The following is a 12142-nucleotide window of genomic DNA, read 5'->3' as shown; positions in this document are numbered from 1 at the left end:
CGTAGGTAGGAGGACTTGATGGGAAAACCCATAAACAGGCAGCGTGGATGGGGGAGCTGGCATTGCTCACGCTGGCCCTGTAGCATTTACAGCAAGCAGAAGTCTGTTGGCTGTTCTGGTGGTGTAGGGTGACTGTATATGCTGTCTGGCGTTCTTTTCAAATTAATTGGTGGGGTTTAATAGTGAACAGCACTACCTCCTGTGGTAACAGTACCATATTCCTGCAGCAGGCACTGGTTCTCACAAGGTATCCAGTCCCTGATTCCTTACAGGTCAGAGGGAGAACAAAGTTGTGCCTGGTTCCTCTGTGTGAGCTATATTTTGACAGATAGGTAAGATGGTATAACAGCAGAAATGCATTTTTGACAAGTTTTGCCTGGTGTGCAATGCATACCTGTCTCTGGTTCTGTTACTAAGTCACATTGAACAGGGTAACTTAAATGGATGTGTTGTTGCTGTGTCGGAGAACTCCATCTCAAGTTAATCAGTAAAGACTCGGCTCTATTTAAGTCAGTAGCGTGCTTGCATATCGTTTCTTCCTACTTAAGCATTGTTGCTATCCTGCTGTTTCGGACCGTGGGGAATAAAAACATTCAAAATATGAACTGTGGTCCTTTTACTTACCGGTTACCATAGAAACCTAAATAAAGAATGCTCTGCAAATAGTGTAAATATAGCACTTAACTTTCACAGCTCTTACTTTCTTAAAAAGACATGCCGTTGTTCAGGTTCTGTAGTAAGTCATCAGTTAAGGGCTGCTGCACATATTCTGAATAAAAATGCTGTATTTACACTATTTGCAAAGTATTCTCAGAACTTTCCCATTACTGATTTTTAACATCAATTTGTTGTTGAGACTGGCTGTGGTAAACGAGACCAGAAAAAGCTGATTTGCCCTCTTTTTGAGAGCTGCAAAATACTCTAGTTTTTATGGATTATGAATGAGTCACCTGCCGAACTGTTCCTGTAATTCCAGTGTGAAATGCGACCCACTGATATGCAGAGCAGCCGGCTTAAAGATGTGGCTAGAAACTTGGGAAGCTACAAGATGTCTTGTCTGGAAATGTGCTGCTCCTCTGGAGACTGCTCAGACCCTCCCCTGGTTCGGCTTTTTCACCCAACTCATGGCATAGCCCAAGAAAGGGAAGTGCAGGTCAACTGAATCTTGGGTGGCTTTGGCCCCTGCAAGTGGCATGGTCGGACTTCAGGTGGTTTGGTTTGTGACCTAATAATCTTTTAGGGGATAAGTGTTCTTGCAGAGTAGAGACGCTTCAGGTTTCCCCCTCTGCCCTTGGGAACGTGTTGTGTGTATCTTATCTGGTGGGACCTGGTGGTGTTTTTGCCACTTTTCACTGTTTTCAAAGTAAATATTAAGGCTGCTTTTTTTTTTTTTTTTTTTTTTTTTTTTTAAACGGTCGCTGTGGTTTCATCAGTTTTCATCTGTTTCCAGTCATCTCATATAACAAAAATCACTTTCATATTCCACTGATTTTTTTTTTTTCTTTTTTTTTTTTTTTTTCCTAGGGCTGTCTGGCTGGTAGTAGTAACCTCATTGCAGAAAGAGAGCTAAGCATGTAAGAATTTTAAATGTGTTTCCATCTGGTGTTGTTTTTGGCTTGGTAACAAGCATAAAAATGTTTCGCATTTTTACAAAGTAGAGGATTATTTTTTTTTTTCCTCCTGATAATTAAAAACTGAATCTAAAAAGTAAAATGGAAATTTACAGATTTCCAGAGCCAGGTCACTGAGCTGTGCCCTTAATCAGCATGCAACTGAGGGAAACCAAAAAGCACCACGTGATTGGTGGGCAAATGTGGGATTTTTAGGCAAATCTGAGTTGGCAAGGCTTCCCAACAGCTCTCAAAGTAATGTAGCTGTACTCCTGAGATGCTGTGTTCTTGGAATCTTCTAAGTTAGCTCTACCCGTCATCTCCAATTAAAGCAAATACAGTCTCCGTGTTTACATCACGTTCAGGTGTTGGACTGGATAATTCTGTGCAGTACTTCTGTGGGCATTGGCGTTCCAATAGCTATTTAATAACCTGGTGTAGGTTTGGAGAAAACCAGTCTCATGGTTTGGGCTGGACTGGCCACTGAGATGAAGGACACATGCTCTCCCCCACCTCTCTCTCCAAGGAGAGGAAGGAGAGAGAGACTTGTGAGTTTAGAAGAAACTAAACTACTTTATTGAAAATAATAATAAAATAATAAAGAGGAAATGATGAAATATATATATATAAAAAAAAAAAAAACAAAACAGCATCACACTCCCAGGATGACAGTCACGTCACTAGCAGGCACTGGGAAAGTCCAAGACTGGACTTGGTGACAGGTGGGAACTAGATTCCGAATCTGGTTTCAGGAACGCACAGATAGGGATCAAAGGCAGATGAACAGACAGAGTCCTCCTCAGACTCTTGAAGAAAGACACCGACGCCTTTGATCCCTCAGCTTTTATACTGAGCACGAGACAGATGGGATGGAATACCCTGTGGGTCAGTTTTGGATCACCTGTCCTGTCCGCTCCTCCCCGCAGGTGCAACCCCTCTATGCTTTTCCGCTTCTGACCCTCCAATGGGGCACGTAACAAAGTGAGCTGCCCTTGGCTGTTACAGCAGTAAGTATAAGCAAGAGTGTCTCCGCATACTATTCCTTGGCATAAATTACAGTAATCAGGTTTTACTGTTCTGAGAATGAACAGTGCCTGCTGTTAATTTCAGAGAGTTTCAGAGAGTTCAGTTAGTTAGAAGAGGCTTAGCTGAAAAGTCAAATTACTGAACAGAAAATTAGTTCTGTTTTACCTCAAACCAGGACAACCAGGCAGCAGTTCTGGATGGGAAGGGTAATGCCCCTTCCCCCCCCCATCCCCCCCCTTTCCCTTCTCACTGCTCCCATTTCTCACCTTGCCCCAGCAGCTTTGGCTGGGTGAGGTGGTTGGTACTTCTTGTCTGGGGAGAGCCAAGGCTTTTGCAGATGTTGACGGTAGTGCTGCATTTGTCCAGAAAACACAGGCACCTTTTTAACGAGCAGGATGATGTTGCATGAGGACAGTGTTGGGAGATCCACTCTTTTTTCTCAGTAACTGTGTCATTACTTGATGGGATTGGTGCTAGTCTGCTGCTGTTCTCCAGCTCCACACTGTGCATGCTGCAGAAATGGCTGTGGAGGGTGCTTCACCTTCATGTCCATCTGGTCTGGTCTGACCAACATGCCTAGCTTGGAGTGCCTCTGTAGGAAAACTGGATTCCTTTCTATGGAGGATCGGTACCTGAATGTACCTCTGAAAGTGAGGAGGAATAATACCAGCGTTGTTCACCGTGGCTGAGACGGTTTCTTTTTGAGGTCAAAAGGATCTGGGTACATATTTATTATTTAACAGGTATTTGATAATGTTTCGAGTCTGTTTTCTTAACGTCCTGCCAAAAGAGCAATAGTTGTTTCGGTAGAAATTTTACTAAACTTCTGTGATAAGAAACTGATCTGAACTCAAAGTGTTTGTTTTTTTTAATGGATCTGCAATTTTACTCTATTTTTTCCCATGTCCTGCTTTCTAAAAAGCCTGCTCAGCAAATTTAGCATCTGTTACATCAGTTGACTATTGACTGGTTTTAGATGCTTGCAAAAATAGTAGATGGCAGAATTTTAGCTAAGCAATTCTCTTCTAAGGGATATGCTAATATGGTGTTGCATTTCTTTTCCTCCACTAAGTCATTAAAATTGAAGACAGTTCTCACTAAGGTGTAATATGATAAAGAAAAGTTGAATTTAGATACAACACTGCCAAGTTGTTATAGTCTAGCTATACAAATATAGCTTGAAATACACTTGGTTGCATTTGAAACAGTTTCAGCTGCAAACCAGTAGTTTGGGGTTTTTTTTACTTATGGTTTATATATGGTGTTTGGCTGTTGGTGGCTATTTGCTCTTTTTCTTTGTGTCCTCGCAATAAAGGAATTTATTTTTAATATTTAATTATTTAGTCCACTTATTTATTTTTCAGTTTGTTCTACAGTTACCAAAAATGAAACATTTCTTAGGTCAAGGGCTCTTCCAGGTTTCCCTCTTCAAAGAACTGAGGTTTACAAAACAGCACAGAATTGCTAAACCAAAGGTTAGAGAATAAAAGCAAAAATTTTAAAGGTCCCCGGCATCTGACTTCAATGAGAGCAGGGATTTCAATGCAAGATCTACCTGCAAAACTCAGGAGCCATGTCCAGCTACAGAGAAAATGCTTTAGCGTGGTGATGAATGGGGAGGTGGAGTTTTGCTTTCAGAGAAACAACACTGCTTTTTTCTGTATTTATTTTTTTTAATGATCATAATTTGGAGTGTCAAGTGAAATCACCAAACTTTGCAGCCCCATGGTTTTAAGAACTGCATGTAGGTGTGTAAGCCATTTGGTTTGAGTGCTGCAGAAATGAGAGCTTCAACTGAATTGCTTCAGTTCTCATTGAAACTGAGAGAGGATGAGTGCATACAGGTACAGGAGGTTTTCTGGGAGAGGTGTTCTCACAGAACGAAGAGCATCCTTTTAGCTATATGACTTTGAGTAGGATGAAAACTAGTATTACAGCTAAGCCAGTGAGTTACTGCTCGAAGGGGCTATCATTATTCCTTTTTTTCACATGTTGTGTGATGTGGCCCTGCACCTTCATTTCATCCAGCTCTGGGGCTTTTTTTATATCCATCACTGGGAGTTAAACACACTGTCTGGGTTCATCCTACTCCCTCTGTCCCCTCTGTGTCCTGCTGGGTTAATTCGCCGGGTAGGCTCCCTGCCCAATTAAATGGGTGCCAGAATGGGCACAGGAGTGCTGGGAGGTGAGTGAAGGGAGGCTCAGGGCACGCTGAGCACACCAGATAAGGGAACCCCACTGAACAGAAACGCTCCGGAAATCCAAGTCAAAGTGTTTCTTCTGAAAGGGGGAGAAGGACCCATTGCAAAGAAGCAAAACCACCGCATAGTTCTGTTGTTTCACTGGCCACAGCAGTGTCAGATTTTGGGTGCATTTGGTTTATTTTTTTTCAAAAGTATCACAAATTTCTTGGAATAGGGGAGAGCTGATCTGTCAGGGCTCGTGAAAACTGGAATTGCCTAAATTGAACACAGACATTTAAATACAGTGGGTATTCATTCAGGTCTTTACAGTAGGTAAAAATACAGCTTTCTACTCTTGAATCCCTAGTATCTTGCGATATATTGCCGGTGCTACTGTTTCCAATCTGTGTTGCTGATCGGCTGGTAATCCTGTTGCTTGTTTTATGCCTGTGTTGCAGGGGTGAATTGCCAGAGGTATTAGTCTCTCGAGTTTCCTTTCGGATGTGAGGAGAAGGAGGCTGACCTCTGTTGCATGCTCATGAGAAATAGTACTGTTAGAAATTGCCTCTTGCCTGTACAGAACCTGGCTTCTCCTCCAGCAGCAGAGTAGTTACTGAGCCTTTTTTACTCACCCTGTTTGTCTTTCTCTGGCAAAGTAAATATACACTAATTATCATCTTGATTACATGGTGCAATTTTCTTGTTCATTTTAAATTGCAGCAGTTCTGTGCCACTGCCAGCTTAAGGAGCTTTGACCCAAGTTTGGCCTTGAGTTTTGCAGACATCAGATACATACTATACTGCAGTAATCTGTCAGAAGAGAAAGTGCTGCAAAATGTGAATGGACTTTGAGAATAATTGTTTCTAATTCTTCTCTAATTAAGCATCAGCAGTAGAAAGCTTTTGTGCTGTGGAAGACTGCTGCAGCTGGTATCAGTTTTAAATCAGTCATTGCATTTGAGAGCTATTCTGACAGCTGGTACTCACAGTTGAGTACGCTGCAGCAGCAGCATCATTTCTAGGGAGAGCTAAGATGATGTGCCTGAGCTCAGGTCTCTCCCTTTCACCATGAAAGATTTATCCTTTCATGGAACTTTGCATCAGTGTTAGATGCTTTGGAAAAGCCTGTGTAAGTAGATGCATTTTGATGATCTTATTTAGTTGTAGTAGATGTTGTCCTGTAAGACACTGAGCATCATCTCCTGCAGTTGCTGAGGGAAAATTGTGATTTGTGACACCTTAACAAATGATCAGTCTTGAGCTGTTTTTACTGTTTCTTGATCTGAAGCAAGAAGTTGACTTCCTGCGTGTTTGCTCATAACTCAACCATAGTGTAGTAAAATGTGTGAGAATAAAACCTACCCTGTCTTAAGTCATCTTGCTGTTGGAAATTGCTTCTGTGGATTGCAGTGTTGATCACTAGTGAGCTGGTGCAATAGTGTCCTGGTTCCGGCAGGGATGGGGTTAATTTCCCCGAGGAGCCGGCAGGGGGCGGGTATTCCATACCACCTGAGCCATGCCCGGGCTATAAGAAGCGCTAGCCGGGGCGAGGAGAGCAGTCGCCACTTGGGGGTGGGCTGCAGCGGTGCGGGTACGGTCGGTGCGCTTCGTGGCTGTATTGTAATCGCGTTTTCATATGCCTTTATTGGTGTTATTGTTTTGTTTTCATCTTCCCTTTTGCTGTTCTGTAAAACTGCACTATTTTAACCCACGAGTTTTGCCCTGTCGATATTTTTTTTTTTTTTTTTTCCCCCCCCGTGGCTGTGGGAGTGGAGTGAGCGGCTGTGGGTTTCTTTGTTGCTGGCTGAGGCCAAACCATGACAAGTAGTTACTCAGAAGACTAGATCTGTTGGGAAAGCGATAGCTTCTTACACCTCTGGTCATGGGCTTTTGTTGATACATTATCCCGTAGTTTGTAAATTGTTCAGTCTCAGGTTTATTGTTGGTCACAATTGTGTTTCACCAAACAGAGCCGCTAAATGAGTTGCTTTAGAAGAAATGCCATTGGGTCAGAACCATTTACAGACTCTTGGGTTTTCTATGAGTTAAGATTAATCCCAACATTCTTTGTGCTTCACTCCAATATGGTTATGTGTTACCTGTTTATTAATATCCCTTGGAAGATTAAACTGATACAGTAGATTTGTCTTGTAATTAGCTAGCGTAAATTGCTGCTTCATTTATCACTTAAAACAAACAATCTTTATATAGCTGCCTTGGGCGGTGTGGTGGTGGGGGTGTTTATAAAGTGCCTTACCTTTAACTGAAATGAAGGAAACCATAAGAGCACAAAATAGCAATATAGCTTACGTTTACTGGTGATAAGGTATACTTGCATATTATCTTTGGTCAGCGACTCTGGAGGTGACTTGCAGCAAGCCTCTCCTGTCCTGGAAAGTAGGAGTTAAGAGTATCAGAAGATGTGTGTTTCTAGACAGCAAGCTGCATTACAATGGTAGGTGACAGTAGGCTCTTCACTGATCTTGCCTGTCTTGTGTGGGCAGCTTTGTCTGAATTCCTGAAGATCTGCCTTATTTTGCAGGGGCTTGGGTGTAGGAGTGGTTAGTCTGAGTCTCCTCTGACTGTTGAGATATTATTTGTGAGTAATAAATGACTTTGGTTTTGTATGGCTCTTATCATGTCTCGTTTACTGGTTTATCACTTTCTTGTACCTTGCTATGGTTCTCTGGTTTGGAACTTGTGGAGAGGAGAACTCCTCTGACCTTGTGTTTTGTGCACAGGATATACCTAAATGGGAAGTCTCTAAGCAGTGTCAAAATGAATTATTAATACACTTGTAAAAGATATTATGGGTTATCTCTTCCAGGATGTTTTAACACACCTGAAGCCACAGGTGCTACTTGTGATGGCTGTGGTTTTTAATAGGTTTGCAAAGCATCCTACAGTGAACTTAAGCAATTTGTACAAGGCCCTTCTCACTGTTAATAGTAAAATAAAATTCTTGGTCTTCATCTCTAAGGTGTTACTCTGTGTTTAGCCTCACTTATGATTTTCCATTAGCTTAATATTTAAAGAAATCTCATGACTGACACTGGTTCAACTTATATATCCAAAAATTTACAGATGCCTGAAAGTACTTGGTAAGTTGTAGCAAACTAACAGGAACACACTTCACACAGCTGCATGGTTGTAGGTATTTACCTTTTAGTGTACTTGAGATGGTGATTCAGCCTAAGGAAGTCTGAGGTTTACTGGCGTTCCAGGTGCACTCTCTTACTGTACAAATAAAGGAGACATCATCCTTGCTGAACTGTATCTCTGAAGAAGAGATGGAGGCTTGAGAAATAAGTTTTACGTGCAAAAGAAGAACCTGATCTTTTAACACTATCATGTAAAAACTCTATAGTATCTGTGTGTCTTTTTTCCAACTGTAATCTCTCTTCCTATGTTTTATTACCTCCAGTAATCACCATTGCTTTTTTCTTTTTGCGTAAAACTTGACTGTCACCTTTACTCTGAAGAGGGCCCTGTTGTATCTGTATACAGGTGAATAACCTAAATTCTGTGTCACAGGGAGGGTCTGCAGTAAAATAGTTTCTGATTTTTACTTTAGTTAGTAAAACTTAGAAAAGGCTTTGCTTGTGTAATAGACAAATTAAAAGAAAAGTGTTTTCACAGTTGCTTTTAAAGGAATTGCATTTGTTGCAAATATGCAAAGGCAATACAGTGTTTCAGACTTTTATGGTGCCTTGTATCTTCCTCAGGAGAAGACAGGCCTTGTCTAAGTTGGGTTATATTATACCATCCTGTTTTGTGCATCAGAAAATTAGTGTTAATTTTGAAGTTGTACTTTTTTTTAATGATAAATTGTAGACAACAGAATCTTTAGTCACTGTTTGAGACCAAACCTTTCCTCCCAGCTGGAGAGAAAACACAGCGTATGTTTGGAAAAGGCAGACTTCCACGCTGTGTGTTTACAGGCAGATGCCCTCCTGTTTCAGTGTGATGCTAGGTTAAACTCTCCAAGAATAAAGTTTTGAAGTTGTTGGTTAGACTATAGTCAGTATAAGCACAGTTTGGTCCTTAACTTGTTGGCAGGCGCTGGAATTCAGGAAGGGCAGGAGAAGGCCAGCGTGGTGCTGGAGGCAACTCCGCCTAACAGGCCTCTGCAACCCACTGTCAGGATAAACAGGCTAATTTGAAGAAAAAGAGGAATCTTGCTGCCTTTAAAAGGTATCCCTTCAGTATTCTTTTTGTCCATTTTAACGTCAGCGTTCATCTGTCCTAAAATTACTGAAGTGAGGAGATAGTTTGGAGTAATTTTTTTTATCTGATAGGCTCTCTTCTTTTGAGAAGCGTAAGCAATTACAATTAAGCCATCAGAACCTACATGGCAGAATTGAAATTACTTAAGACTATCCTTTACCAAGAGGGAAGCTGATGTGACCCTGGCGAGGAAGTGTTGTCCCCGGACTGGGAGGGTTGGTGTTGGTCACACCTGAGATGGCGGGGACATGCCAGATAACTCGGGTAACATTTATTTCCTCTCCTCTTGGGGTGTGTTTTCTTTAAGCCATTGTAATAGAAATCTTTGCTTGGCTTATACAAAGCACAGTCACTTCCTTTTCTGGTTGCCAGGATTCACGGAATTAGCCCAGCTACATTTTTCGGGGAGGCTTCATGGGATTTTGAAAGCTTTGTGAAAAAGGCAGCAACTGCTTGTGGGTTTTTAACTGTTCTCCTCTTCCTTATTGCCAATTTCTTATACAGAAGTGGGACCAGAAGCTGCTGCTGCTTTTTGGTCTGTCAGCCCTCTGGAAGTACCTCTTCAGGTCGTGTGGCAAATCTTCAGGCTGCTGGGGCCAATCTTCTTCGTTGGGTGTGAGATGTACTATCCTCTCCTCAGCTAATGCGGTGCCGTAGTCAAATAACTTGCTCTCACCATAACTTAACTATCCCATGCCCTTAAGTTTGAAAGCTCTGGTGTTGCTGACTCTCCTAGCCACAGTGGGATAGTGTTAAATTTAAACATAAATCTTCATGTGCCTGTAGGATGACCAACTTGGAAGGATGTAGTTCACAATCTAGCCGTCCATTGTTGCTCAATGTCCTCTGCAGTGTACGTTTTGCATACAAGTATCTCTAATTGGGACTTTATCTTCTAGAGTAGTAGCTCACTGAGTATGATGACCTTTTAAAAGTATTATGTATTTTCTGCTGGTTTGATATGTTGGTCTTGCAAAAAGGTGAGCAGCAAAGCTTGTCTTCTAGGAATACTTGCTGAATGGCAGTAACTGTTTGTTGGTTTTTTTTTTAACAATCCTCTGTATTAAGGTTTAAACACTAATTATGGATATTTTTTTTTTTTGGTAACTAGAAATAGATCTTATTTTTTATTTCTTTTAGCAGATTGTCTTTAGGTGAGTTCAAAAGGTGCTTGTTAAACGTACAGAGACAGGATTAATTGGAAAGATGATCAGTAATAAACACCCTAGGAGGTCAGGTGGCAGATGACGACTGGCACAAATGTGCTGAGAACTTTGAGGTGTCCTCTCAAATCAAGTTTTTTAACACACGTGTGTCTGGGCATGTTATATGGAAGATGTGTGGTGGTTTAAAATTATTTATTTAATGCATTGATTTCTCTAAAGATTTGCTAGAGAGCTGGCCAAATGTATATGTAATTGAAAAGGTGTTAATTATGGAAACAGGGTGCAGAACCCTAGCCCCACTGATTTCACTGGTAACAGGTTTTGTCTCTAATTACTGCTATGAACAAGGTTCTCCCCTCACTTACACTGAAGCAGTCTCCATTGATTTCAGACCACGCGTAAATTACTGTGACTGAAAGTACCTTTGCCTGTGGTACTGTCTGTCTCCCTTAGGAAGGGATGCAGAACACTTCCCTGGTTTCTATTACATTTTCTAGACTTAAGCTGCCTTTGAACTACAGTGTCGGTGTTTTCTCAAGCTTTATCTTTATTTTTACTCTAATACTATTTTGCCTATTGCATAAACTGTTTGACTTGCAGGAGCGCTGGCCTCTCTTTGTCAGGTAAATGTTCCTCTGACCAGATATCCAGTGTATGGGGACCCTCGGGATGTTTCTCTAAGTGAAACCCCATTGCTGCTTATTGCACTCTGCCTCTTGCATCTGCTGAAGCTCCCATGGCTTCTGGGTATTCCCCAGGCTGGCTGATGTTTCTGACAAAAGGCATCTCTTTAAAAATGCTTGTTACTGTGGGCAGCGTATGCCAGATACTTCTAGATTCTTCTGGGGGCCTTTTGCTTGACTGATGTTGGGGGTACCCTTCCCTTCGTTTCTCAGGTGCAAGGGGTGAGCAGGCCTGTCCCTGTCTGTGTCAGCTTCTGCATACTCCTTCTGGACTTCAGAGAAGGAGGAGGACCTATTAGTCTGCGCTGAAATTAGTTCAGGCTCCCATGTGAAAGTTATATGAACCCATGTGTGGATTTCTATAAGCTTCAGATATGACTCCAATGAGACTTTTTTTTTGGTCTTCCTAGTTATTTTTAAACAACAACTCTGAAAACACAGAGTAGGCAGGATGAGTTGAGCACATTGGTGAGGTTATGTGTGTCATCTGAGTCATTAGTGCTGGCAGTGCTCCTGGCCTGTCGCATGTGCCAGATGTGATATCTTTCAATGAAGTTTAAAGGCATGGTGAAAGGTTATGGGCATGGTTTCACATCACTTCGGACTGCTCCAAAATTAACATTTTAAAAGCTGTTGCCGACAGCAGCTGTTAAAGGGTGTCTGTCCATCTTTTTCAAGCTATTTATTACAACATGCCTTTTACTTCTCCCTGGCACCCTTGTTGCCCCCTGTCCAAGCTGATCAATTTGAGGACCCAGCTGAAAACTAACCCCTCACAGAAGATGCATCCTTCTGACACTGTCACTGTGATGAAGCGGCTGAGCCAGTCTAAAGGCCAACTGCTGCTGAAAGGGACAGTTGGCTTAAATCAGTGTAGATGTAAAACTGTGCTGTTACATGAAGCATTTCACTCTGCTGGCTGTGGAACAGCAACTTTGACTTTTATGTTCTGCAGCTGAATGTATGTGAAATGTTCCCTTAAGCTGAGGTGAGCACTGCCTGTTTGTACTCAGAGTTTAACCTGTTAAGTCCAGGACTCTGTTTTCTATATAAGTTCTACCTGCATGAAGTTGAAGTAAGTTCCAGCTCCTGTTTATGCATATTTTGAGTTTATACTGTGCTTGATAGCAATACTAGATGTCACTGTTGCTTTTGTCTATGGGAGTAAGTTGCTTTTAAATGAAGACTCTGAGCTGGCTGGCCTTGCAGGCATCTAAAGTGTGTGCCTGTGTCCATCCACATGGATA

This window comes from Charadrius vociferus, unplaced genomic scaffold (assembly GCF_000708025.1).
Source record: "Charadrius vociferus isolate BGI_N301 unplaced genomic scaffold, ASM70802v2 scaffold134, whole genome shotgun sequence".
NCBI lineage: Eukaryota > Metazoa > Chordata > Aves > Charadriiformes > Charadriidae > Charadrius > Charadrius vociferus.
The sequence above is the reverse complement of the archived record's forward strand: the minus strand, read 5'-3'. Positions refer to the sequence as shown.